General features: G+C 51.1%; 1 protein-coding gene across 1 annotated transcript in view; it reads right to left on the reverse strand.

Annotated features, from left to right (window-relative positions):
• Positions 1-8,589: 8,589 nt before the first annotated feature.
• Positions 8,590-12,474, reverse strand: part of FAM207A (family with sequence similarity 207 member A) — a 34,912-nt gene continuing 31,027 nt past the window's right edge. Inside the window, exon 7 of the mRNA XM_035893969.1 lies at positions 8,590-9,877. The gene's annotated coding sequence lies outside the window, so the exon portion shown is untranslated. The remainder of the gene's footprint in view (positions 9,878-12,474) is intronic.

Here is a 12,474-nt window from a genome sequence, read left to right on the forward strand (position 1 = left end):
CCCGCCCCTCCCGGCCCCCAGCCGGCAGGCAGGTGCGGGCCAGGCCAGCAGGGCTAAGCCGGGCCCGCTGCTCCCTGGCCAAGTCCTGTGCCAGGCCTCAGCGGGCAGGTGACAGTGGGGTGACCCATCTGGCTCCGCGGGGTGGGCTGGGCTGGGCACCCTCACTGCCCTGAGCAGCGTGATAGGTGCCGGCACCAGCCTCCAGAGGGGGCAGTGCTGGGGACGACTCCTCGGCTGAGACAGGACCACCCAGCACCCCCGACGTGGCCTGCGCAGCCCTACAGGGATAAAACAGCCTGCTACCAAGTGCACAGGGATGGCTGTGAGTGAGGTGCCTACAACAAACACTTCTAGGAAAACAGAAAACAAAATATAATTCAAGTAATTAAAGTGCGTTTAGCACATGGAAAAGGACTTTGTGGTGTTAAAGCAGTCCTACAGGGACCCTAGGTAACACACACATGATGCTGGGGCTTGCAGTACCACCCGTGACACCCCAAAGCTGCTTGGAGACCTGCTGAGATGTGCATCATTGCCAGAAGCATGAAAGCAGCTGAGGAGTTCCTCTCCCTTTGGCTTTGTTTGCCTTTTAGACCCAAACACCTTCATTTTATTTTTCAACAAGTCACTTTTAGTCAAGAGGTTCAGAAATGCCAACGTTGGTTCAAAAGAGGAAAAAACCAAACAAAACCCAAACAAGTCCCTCCATGCTTAACCCTGGGGACTTGTGACTGGCCTCAGAGAGAGCGGGGCCCAAGGACTGAGCCTCTGCATTTCCAAAATCATCTCAGATGTGATGTCTGTGTCCCCATGCATGCCAACATGCCAAGATGAGAAGGCAAAACAGTGTTTTCCAGCAAACAGTGAGTGATCTTCACTCAAACACCAGCAGCAAAGTTCATCTGTGCTTCTACTAAGTGTATCTCATGGCTTGTTATGTAAATTACGGTTTCAACCTCTTGCAGAACAGGGAATCCAAAAAGGTTTAATTGCTTTAAAACCTGGCTCTTGCACAGTCTGCCTGTGACAGCAGGCTCAGAGCAAAAGCACAAGGTTACTTCAAGGAACAGGTTTCTGAGCAATGACTTGCATTTTGCTCTTGACATCTGCAGGTTTCAAAACAAGCTCAGCCCATGGGATACAGCAGGACACAGCACTGGCCTCGCTCTTCCTGGCTTTGGTGGCTTTTCAGGCTTGCAGCCCATTATCACTCCTCCCCTCTGTCCTTCATGTCCCAAAATCTCATTCCCAGCCACAGCTGACAGACATTGACTGGTTGAGTAGAAATCTTAGTTTCCCAGCTTTCTGTCCCTTTGAGGTTACCAAATGAAGACAAAAAGTTATTAAATAAGCCATCAGCTTACTTAATTTGCCCTTGGGTAATATTTTTCCATTTAAGAAGCCACTTTAAACATTATGTACTGCAGCATTTTGCCTGGAGTGTGGTTTCCAGAGCCAAGTAACGGAGCAATCATTCTATCACATGTAGAGGGGGGACAGTGGACACCCCCAATCCCAGCTGCACATGATGGGAGATCTCAGGGTGGAGGTGTTTCCAAGTGAGAAGAGCAAGGTGTTAAGCGTAAAGTCAGTGAAATGCAGAATATATGCTGGAAACCTCTTCAGAAGCTTCCTCCAGGGGAGTAATGGGACATGTGGCCATGGGGTGCACCAGGACACTCTACAGTGGGTCAAAGCAGAGAAAAGATACAGAAAGTACCAGAGGCACCAAGAGGAGTTGGAGCACTTCCCCCAGCTTGCCCCACTGCTGAAGCAGAGCTGGGTTGCCCCACCCAACACAAAGTCTAGCTGTGGATGGAACTCAAAGCCCCCAGCTGCTGTTGACACCAAGACACAAGCAGAACCCAGGAACCACTGACCTTTGCACAGAAGAGAGGAATATCCAGAACTGCAACAGCCAATGTTGAAATCAAAGTGCTGTGAAGTGAGGTGGGACCTTGCCTGCAGGGCCTGCCACTCCTGACATCCATCCTCCTGCAGCTGCCCACAGACCCACGAGTGGCGTCCAGCTTGCTGGCCACCAGAAGAAGAAACTGTTCATTAAAGTAATTAGGATCCAAAAGGAGGGGACATTTGAAGATAAGATATTTAAAGGGGATATTTAAAGAAAAAAAACATGATTTTCTAAGGCTTTGACCCACAGATGTGCCAGTGGGAAGAGCCGGGCCCACAGTGAGGTGTGCCCAGCCATCACAGGAGCCTTGTGTAGAAATCAATCAGACAAAAATGACACATGTTGCCACATCAACCACCTTGGTAGCATTCAAACCTTGTGCTAAGAGCTTGGCGTGCTTTCTCATACATTTCTCTAGAGTGCTTGGGTGGTGGCACCCATATTATCACATTGCATCGTGCTCCCTTCAATGCCCAGCATGGGCTGTGGGTGCAGCACCAAGCAGCTGCTCTGCTCACACATGGCTCCTTCCTTCTCCCCATTTGTTCCTGGCGGGGTAAGGATCCATACACGCGCTTGCAGGGAGGGTGAAGAGAAAAGCACGAAAGCCCATGCTGGAAACAACGGTCTATTTTTATATTTCCTCCCTCACAGAGACAATCATCCGCCTCTGCCCTGCTTGGGAGTGGCAGCACCCGCAGGCGGGCAGCTCTTGGCCGGCAAAGCCTTCGCCTCCAGGAACGCCTGTCTGCATTTCCTTATCGTATTTTATTTTTGGCTCAAGGAATTTAACTAGCTACACTCTTTTTCTTTTCCCCCTTAGGATCAGCAGCGAAGCCAGCAAGAATGAAACCATGTTCCTCAATTCCATCTCTGTTTCATAGGCTGAATTGGCTGTGTCCCACTAGGATTTTGGGGAAACTGTTACAAGGGCAGGAGCCGGGGGACATGGCTAAGAATTAATTACCTTGCCTGGTACCACTGACAATGATGAAGATCATAGCACTCCCACCACTGGACTGGAAGAGACTGGGGAGGTGCTGGCCCCTAGGACAGCTATCTCCCCCAAGGACATCTGGATGTCCCCCCTAGGACAGCCAGAAATGCATCCAGGGATGTTCCCTTTGGCCCCTCTGGAGTCCAAGGGACAAGGAGGGGGTCTCTGCCAGCTCCAGCCCTGTGTTGGAGCGAGGAAAGTCACTGCCAGGGCCCCCACGAGGGTTCATGTTGGGCAGACGGTGCAGGGGCAAGGGTGCAGTAGGAGGCACGGTGTCCTCCTGGGCTTCTCATCCCACTTGATGGCCAGCCTGACTCCACCGCAGAACAACTTGGTTCCCTGACATTGAGAGAACAAAAAGAGCTCCCTTGCCAAGCTGTGCCAGTGTAACAAAGTTGCGTCATATTTTTCCAAATAATTTGCTCTTTTTCTTCCTAATTTTCATCCAAATCGGTTTTTTTCCTTGGGTTTTTTTTTTCTGGAAACTTACTTTAATAAATGAATGGCTTTTTAACAATGGCTTTTTCATCAAAGTTCTGGGAAATTGGAAATTAGACTGTTGCTTGTAAAACCAAGCATAGCACATTTTAATGCCACAAGCCAAAAGCAGCTTTACAGTTTCCATGCTCTGAAACAGTTTTCTGCCCTGGGGCAGCTTGATTTGCAAGCTGGCCTTGTTCCTTGGGGATCCCCCACCCCAGGACATGTCTCGAGGCTCAATTAGCAGCAGTAGGAGTAAGGCCAGGCCCGGCACAAAGCTTCCACATTGGGCTGATGCTCCCTCAGCATTCCCCAGCTATGGCTAATTTGCTGGCCAGTGTCACCCCTTGAGGCTTGTGCAGCATTGGAGGTCCTTGCAGAACATGGGGTTTCAAGAGCTGAGCCGATAGTGGGCTTGCCAGAGCCATAGATTTCACAAATGACCAACTCTTCCCAGAAGTGTTGCCTGTGAATTCAGGGAATTTTGTCTTTAAATCTTGCCTCACTGCAATGTCTGACCACCAGCTGAAACCTTCTGCTGCTTTTTAATGGCTCTGTCTGCACGTGCCCTCTACATCATGCATCTTCTGCAGGAAACTTGTCCACAAGCTCTGACTTAGAGAGCGGAGTCCAAGGTGAAGGACCCGTGTTTTAGCATCCCAATGGCTTTCCGGGCAGGTGTTGAATGCAGCCCTGCATGCTGGTCTTGATGTCCTGGCGCATAGCTCTTGCAATGCAGTTTTCATCCCACACCCACCTCACTGGACCCACATCTTGCACCCAGCATGTGAGCTCATCTAGATATGCCTTTAGAGTCCTTGCTCTCACCTGAGCGACATGGTGGATGCACTGCCAGACCCCTCACCTCCTCCATCCCATGGCACCAACCCAACAGGAACTGCATCCCTGAAAAGCCCTAGCAGCAGATCCAAGCTTGGTAGTTTCCCCCTGCTGTTGCCATATGATCTTTGGTGGAGCAGCAGCCAAGCCTGCGGAACCTGCTTCTAAAGTGATGCTGCAAAGAGGGGGAATGTTTAACCTGAGACCTTGCAGAGGGTGGCAAGTTGGCTGTCCTATGGAAGGACAACAACATCCTCACCAGGGCAGTGGCTGCCTGCTGGAGGACACTTGGGAAGCACAGATGCCTCCTCCAAGATTTAGCTGCTTGCCAATAGCAATCCTTCTTAGTAAGGAGACAGGGTTTGGGGAAACACTGTAGTCTGCAGCTCCCCACCAGAGTGCCCCGGGCAGGTCATCCAGCTCCCTGCACCCCCACCACATCCCACCCCTCATGCTCGGGACACCAGGCACCCTGCAGACAAAGTTCCCACCTATTTGCCTGTCCATCCGCCCATGTGGAGTCTGCCACACTCCCAGACCCTTCCCCTGCCACACTCCCAGACCCTTCCCCACTGTGGTGCTGACCCTCGCCCCATGCCAGATGAGCTCACAAGCATTAGCCATGTATTTATGAGCAGAGATTGCTACAGAGCACGTAATTTAACTCTCATAAAAATCATCACTGCCTCAATTATTCAGCACGCTCTCCCCACTGCCCAAGCTCACTTGCTGATGTTTCCATGCTATTGAGTTATCAAATCATTTGTTGTATATTTGGCATTGGTTGCCAAGATCCAGCTCCTACTTTGTAACACATGTATGCCTGTATTCCTACCACCTTGTTTATACGTGATAGAATTTACTCATGTGCAGATGCCAGTACATGATACAGCTGCTTTGTAGATGGTCCGTAACATGAATTTCTGAGGCCAGCACATGATTCAACACAGTTTGGCAGCTCCACTTGCTGTAACCTGCTTGTGCAGACCCTTGAACAATACCAAGATGTGTACCTGTGCTTACACAATGTGTACCTGTGCTGCGTCTGCAGGCAGGATGGTGATGCTGGACCGGCACATGCCCACAAGCACTCAAATCAGGTGCTGGCTGCCGGTCCAAGCAGAGTGTCCTGCCTGCTGTCATCCAAGGGGAGAGCTGGCAGCAGGACAGCCCTAAGACTGAGAGGTTCTCACACTGGGTTGGGGTCAAGTCCCAAAGATGGGCATCTCCATCCTTGGGGGTTGGAGGAAAGGTGATGTTAGGCCAATGCAACTTCACACCAGCAGCAACGTTCCGTCTCCTTCCCCACTGTCAGGGACCTCTCCTGGGGCCAGGGTGAAGGAAAGGCTGGCTCCAGTTCCCCCAAGTCCTCTGCCCGAGCCCACACCCCCAGGCTGAGTGGCTGCAGGCATGGGGCTGCATGGTGCCACCCATGGTAAAGTGTCCCCATGGGTCACTGTGGGCAGGCAGGACCAGAAGCCAAAGTGCAGGACTCCTTTGGAGGCAGTATCAACAGTGTCCCACTGTGAAGCAGGTTGTGATCCAGCCAGCTCAGTGACCAACGCAAGGCCAGTATTTAAATCATGAGGATCTAGGGAAGTCCTGGTCCAAGCCCAATGCGTGCACCAAGCAGATCTGCACAAACCACCCTAAAGAGCAGAAACAGCAGATGCATGGAATAAGATGGCCCATGGGAAGCCAGGGGACACAGCTACTGGAAGTCTGTACACTTGGGGGAAGGAGATCAACTGATGGCGGCTGCTTGGACGTCTACAGGCATTCAAAAGGGTTACCCACCAGCAGCTGTAAGGTTACCAAGGTGCAACAGGATAAGGGTCTTCCCTGGTGTAAATCGCTGGCTGCAAAGATAGGGAGTGGGGGGTATGAGCAACAGGCAGTTTTCATCGGGGACCCCCATAGGGATCTGTGATGGCAACTGCATTCTTCAACACAGTCATACACGATCTGGAAGACAGTGCAGCAAGGTGGCACAGTTTGTTGCTGACACTCAAATCAAGGAAGCAAAGACAAGGCTGAATACAAAGAACTGCAGAAAGATTTTCCAAGGTTGAGTGAGGGGGCCCAAAAAAAAGAGGCCAATGAAATGCAGTGTAGGCAATCGCAGAGCGATGCTCTGGGAGAATCAGTGGCCATTACCATTCAGCTGCAAAGCCTTGGTACTGTGACAGATGAAGCTGACCTTTTGTGGGGCTGTGCCAAGAAGTAGTCAAAAAAATTAAAAAAGCAAAGTTATTGTTGGGAATTAGGAGGAGGAAAAATTGGAAGCATGATCCAGCAAAGGTTATTAGGTACAAGAACAATATCTCTGGCTCAAAAATCCCAAGACACTGACTGTGGGAGGTTGGAAAAATGTGTGAAAAAGCATTGCTTGAACTGGTTTGCTATTTCTATTTGACTGGTTACCATCAGCATCCAGGGCTCACCCCTGCAGCATCCTCCGCTTGGCTGAAACAGCCTGTATTGCACACTAAGCAATGCGGAGCATCCTGAGTGTTCTCTTAGAGCCCACCACCACCATTAGGCATTGTGGGCAGGGGACCCCTAAAGCAGCATGAGCTCTACCTTTACAGAGAGGGCCAAAAGGCAGGTGGAGGAAGATCAACAGCTTTTGTAAGAGTTAAGTATTCTTCCCATAGTAAAAACTCCTGGCTCCCAAACCAGCAGCAAATGGGTTCATGAGACAGGCAGTGGTCCTTTTACTGAGTGAAGTGGAAGGTGTTTAGATAAACCTTCACATTAATGAGCAGTGATTAAACATATCCAGGATGGCTGTAAACGCACTCAGATTAAACGTATCCAAAATAGCTGTAAGCATAGTCATGTCCCCTTGGCCTGGCACACCAACACTGCTTCCAGTGAGAAGCTGCCATCCACGTCCAGGCCATGATGCCGCTGATGCACTCATAAACCCATCAAACAGTGGCGAGGCTTTAGCCTTCACAAGCTGTGGGAGGCATTGATACCCCCCATGACCCCATCCCGGTGCGGGGGTCTGAGCAGCCCCCTCCTCTCTACGGAGCCAGCAGAGCCTGCGGAGTGCAGAGGGCTGGGAGCAGCAGCATCCCCCAAGAAAGCAGCTCTCCTCGCCTCCCCCCTCACACATATTGGTCCCTATCCTGCAGTACCTCAAACACTGCCTGGTGGAGCCAGATAAACCATACATTTAAATACAGACTAAGTTTTCATCTGCGAGAACAGTCTGTCCTCATGGCCCCTTCTGCTGTCTGTCCATCCTGGGCTGGCTGAGCATGGGATAAAGGGGTGCATGTGCTGAGGCAGTTCCCTCTGCTTCCACTGCCTTCCCCTGGGAGGATATCCTGGCATCATCTGCCTTCACATACCCGGCCTCTGACATTTGTTCCCTTCCCAGCAGCTTCCTGTTTGGGATAGTCCTTTGTCTTGGCTTCCTCTCCTACTTGTGCCACTGAAACCAAGGCGACTATCCCAGGAGCATCAAGCGAACGAAGTGTTGCATGCCACACTTTGTGCTGTCAACATCCTCCACAGCAAACTGCATCCCATGCGCTGGTTGAGAGGACCTACTGGCTTGCCATACTGGGCATCAAACCCACTATGGCAGCTTTAATGTTATCTGGGACCCCACCATGCAGCTGTGGTTCCCACAACCCACACAGACATCTTGCTCCCTGTCTCCCGGGCCACATCTCAGTTGCAAAGAGAACCTGCTCTAGATTAAACCACAGAAATCCTCTGTTTAACAACACCGAGCATGAGGTCTGGATCCCACTGCTGCAGCCACCCACCCTCATTGCCCTGGGGCAGTGCAGCAACCCCTTTGGTACCACTAGGACAACACAGCTCCCCACATGGGCAGGGATGATGAGCCATACCAAGCAGATACAGGAGGACCTGTATGGTAATGGCAGCAGTTCATGTACAAATTACAGCAAGTTCAAACAGGGTCACCAACAGACCCTGTCTGGCACGAAACACCAATTGTTAAAGCAGAGAGAAACCCTTAGATTGTATTTTCATGTGTCCTACCTGAAACCAAGTGGTCTGGAAAACCCCAGAGCATTCGGATGCAAAGGTCTAAATCTTAATGATGTTCCTGGCAAGGCTCTGTGTTTTGTTTGAGCTATTTAACAGTTTCTTCATAAGGAAACAATTGACTTGTTTAAGGAAAAAAGCCACCACAAAAATTCTTGCCCCCCTGTTCAGCTGATAGAGCCCCATCAGCAACATCACTGTTGATGCTTGTCCCAGTTTAGGTTTTCTGGAGCTCCTGCACCCAGTGAGGCGTCTGGACTGGGCGGAGAGAAACCACAGAGCCGCATGCTGCAACTCCGGCTGCTCAGGCACCAGGAAGGGACTGACCTCAGGGAACGGAAGGTAACCATTTATTTTTGCATGGTTTTGCAAACACTTCCTGTAGCACATAATGCATTTTTCTCCCATCCATGTATCTTATCACCCTCAAATATTTAGGTTTTTTTACCACAAGTCTGACTTTGTTACATAAATTTGTGCTTAGGAAGTGTAAGCTATTTCAGCATGTTTTTTTTTCTTTTTTTTTTTGTGGATGGATGCAGTGCCTTTTCACACACTCTGAGTGAGAAGCCCAGCCCTGACAACTGATACATGGAAGAACTGGTGTTTTGCCCAGCACTGTTCACATGACCTCCCTTCACCACTGCTTGTGTGGCAGGGGAGACATCCCAGCAGCTTCAAGAAACCAGAGGAGTTGGGATTTGCATATCAGGCATCTGCCGCTGCCTTATGGGCAAGCTGCTGGTGTGCCAGGCCGGGTCCCCAGGTGCCACCCCAACTCAGTTCTGCTTCCACACTGGATCGCAGCTCCACAGCTCCCAGGGGAAAACACCACCTTTCACAGAGAAAATGGCTGAGCAGGACTGAATTGCTCATCAAAATGAAAACACAAAGCCAGGTTTAACACCTCACACTGAAGCAATCCACGGTTCAAAGCAGAATCAGCAGACACCCAGATAATTAGCATTGCAGGGCATGATTTTCCTTTGCAAGGAAACAGTAAGTATGGAGATAAGGGTGATCAAATTAACCTGGGCTTTACTGGTAGATTTCCAAATGGCATGTGCTTAAGTGCTTGAAGAATGCCCAAAAGCTCTTAAAGAAACTGAGATGCCATGGGATAAGAGGTAGAGACCTCCTGGGATTAGTAACTGGTGAAAGGTCAGGAAGTAAAGAGCAGGAGCAGGACTGTATCTCTCAAGGGAGGGCACTGGTGGAGCCCCTGAGGGTCTGACCCGTTGTGCACCTCCCTGAGTGCTCTGGAAGAGGCCAGGACACAGCAAGATGATGATACCTTGTCCTGGCAGGACAGCCACCAAGGGTAGTGAAAACAACAAAGGCTGCCACAAAAAAAGGCTATGGTGAAATCCATGCTTCAGGGCAGGGGCACATGACTCTGCTCAGCTGCAAAGGCTTGACTGGATGATTCACCTTGCTCCTCTTTTGTGCAACATGTAGATGAAAGGAGGATTTGCTGGTGCCAATCTCATCTGCTTCCAAAACCATTAAGTGGCTCAAATTGACATGCAGTTGGGTTTACTCGGGTTCTTCCCTGCAGCTGTTCCTGCTACATCTGCAGGAACCCTTCTTGGCTGGTTTCAGATGTACCTGTGCTGTAGATAAAAGGCAAAAGAAACAGGAGGGAGTGTGCAAGTGGCTTCATTAAGTGTGGGAAATGCAAGGGTCAGCTGGGTAAAGAGGGCATCTAGGGGAAGAAAGAACCCTACACTAGGAAAGGGCTAGGTGCGCTTGCTGGAGCTTGCAAGAGGGAGGCAGGGCAGAAGTTCACAAGCACCAGGTCTCAGCTCTGCCAGCGACATTCAGTTCTGCCCCATCCTTTCTGGGCTGGAAGGAGCAGGAGTCAGCTTGAACTCTTTGGAGTTCCCTGAGCACTGGGAGGGGTTCCTCCCTGCAGTGGGACTGTCGAGGACCATTTTCATGGCTGGAGGGAGCCTCTTGCCTGGATGGGTCCCCACCCAGAGCAACCACAGCCACCTCCCTGGCAAGCTGCTCCATGCAGAGCACGCAGGGGCAGGGATGGAGGAAAGGAAGTTCAGTGCTACTTGCCATTCAAAGGAAAAAAAAAAAAAAAAAATCTGTCTTCCTCATGTCCCGGGATCTCTTGTTTCCACAAGTCACCATGCTCCCCAGGGAAGCTGACCTGTACACAGTGGAGCTGGATGGGCGCTCCAGGTCACAGGGAGGCAACCAGGACCCTGGCTGCAGCAGGAACAGCCACAGCCTGGCTGAGTCACGGTCTGACAAGTCCCAGACAGATGGTCTGGTGGGGTGGGGTGGGGTGTGACAGCTCGTGGAGCAGCTGCCCCTGCTCACAGCCCATACTCGTGATGTGAGGTTAGGGAGAATGAGGCGTTCCAAGTATTTTTTTGTGAGCTGGGAGACACCTTCTCATTCCCAGACAGCAAACCTACAGACTCACCCCTAAATGACTCTGCAGAGGTTCAACGCTTGACATCCTCCTGGGGACACATTGATCAGCAGCTGTGGTAAAGACATACACAGGAAGGGAGCCAGCCTCAGCATGCCCTAGCTAGGGAGCAGAGGCGTGCAACCATCCTGTAGCAGAGACCCAATGCTCCCAACATTCCAACTGCTCCTCACCAGCTGCCACTGACACACCAAATACTGAGTGAAAAGCGTAGCTGAGGGCTGGAGTTGCACCAGACCAGGGCATAGACCAAAGTACAGCTGCCAGCTGGTGGAGAGCAGAAACTCAACTCAAGGAACCCATGGCAGCCACTCAGCCCCACTGCTCCCAGCCAGCAGTTGGCATAAGCTGTCCAAGAGCCTCTTAGAGATCACATGAAGTAAGGATGGCCGGGATCATGGATGGCTCAGCTAGCAGGTGCCTCCCGTGGTGCAGACCAAGGTCTCACTGCACACTGGAGGTCGTTACTGCATCTGGTACAGCCATGACACCTGCCAGAACTTGGGATCAAGCTCAGGAACCCATGGGATGAAGATAGCTCTGCATAGCTGGAAAACAGCGTATCTGATAGACATCCAGCTGTCTCTCTTCAGCCACACCAAGAGAGGGCTTCACTCCCATGACAGGTGATTACACTACACAGATGAAAGGCAGGGTGATGGTCAGTTTTACTGATCTAAGCGCAGACTATTCACACAGCCAGAGTCCTCCTGCCAGAGTTCTGGGATCTCTTCACTGGCTCAGCAAGACTCAGGAGAAAGCAAATTAATCTGTCATGCTCCCATTCCTCTCTCCCACAAACTGGTGTTGGTATGAAGGAGGCGGCACCAATGGCAACCCTCCAGTCATCCAAGAAAAGGTACTATCAGTACCTACCAAATGCTGTACCCACACCCTGCAACAATGATACTGCCCCTGATTTCTCTACACCAGCCCAATGCTCTATCCCAGAGCATTTACTGACAAAGCCAGTTCAACTAAAGCAGGGTGAATTTACTGTTTTCTGCAGTCCATTATAGACTGGATTTATCAGGAAGGTCTGAGTCCACCTGGGGGGCTGGATGGGTTCCCAGCCACAGACCACAGGACAACATGCTGGCACAGCAAGTGGCTGCCAGTTTGGCACCCAGCCTGGTGCAAAACCTGGGAGCAAAACTCCCTGGGTGCAAAACTCCTGTGAACCTGGGAGCTCTGCTGGGCTCACTGCCTGCCCCCAGCTGCCACAAGCTTTCCTCAGCAGCCCCAGAGGCAGCCAGCTCCACCGTGCTGGTAGGCATGTGCCACACAGGCATGTACCTCAGTGCCAGAGCTGGCAGGGGTTATGCTGGCAAAAGCCATCACACATACTTAGCTCTAGGAAAAAAAAAAAAAGCTATGAGGCCAACACAGCTCACAGCTTCAACCAAAGCGTAAGCAAAAGTACTCTCTACCCAGCGTAAGTATTATTTTCCATATGCGCAGGGATGGGGGGGCTCACACAAGATCTGTAAGGAAAACTTTCCAGGGCAGACAAGCCAGAAAGTGGAAGGAAGGAGGAGGGAGTCTATGTACTCACACTAGGGACTTCCTTGGGTTAGACGAAGGGTCAGAGCTAGGTCCATGTGACGCACCATGTGTTTCTGAGACATGCTGCTGGACTGATGCAACCCCTGCTCCAGCAGAAACAGCACAACGGGCCATCACCAGTACCAGGGAGAAACATGGGAGTTGCAAGAGCTGCTATAAAAAAAATATCCCTTTGCAACCTGCCAACCAAAGACA

The sequence above is a fragment of the Egretta garzetta genome, unplaced genomic scaffold, assembly GCF_000687185.1.
Source record: "Egretta garzetta isolate BGI_Z169 unplaced genomic scaffold, ASM68718v1 scaffold875, whole genome shotgun sequence".
Taxonomy (NCBI): Eukaryota; Metazoa; Chordata; class Aves; order Pelecaniformes; family Ardeidae; genus Egretta; species Egretta garzetta.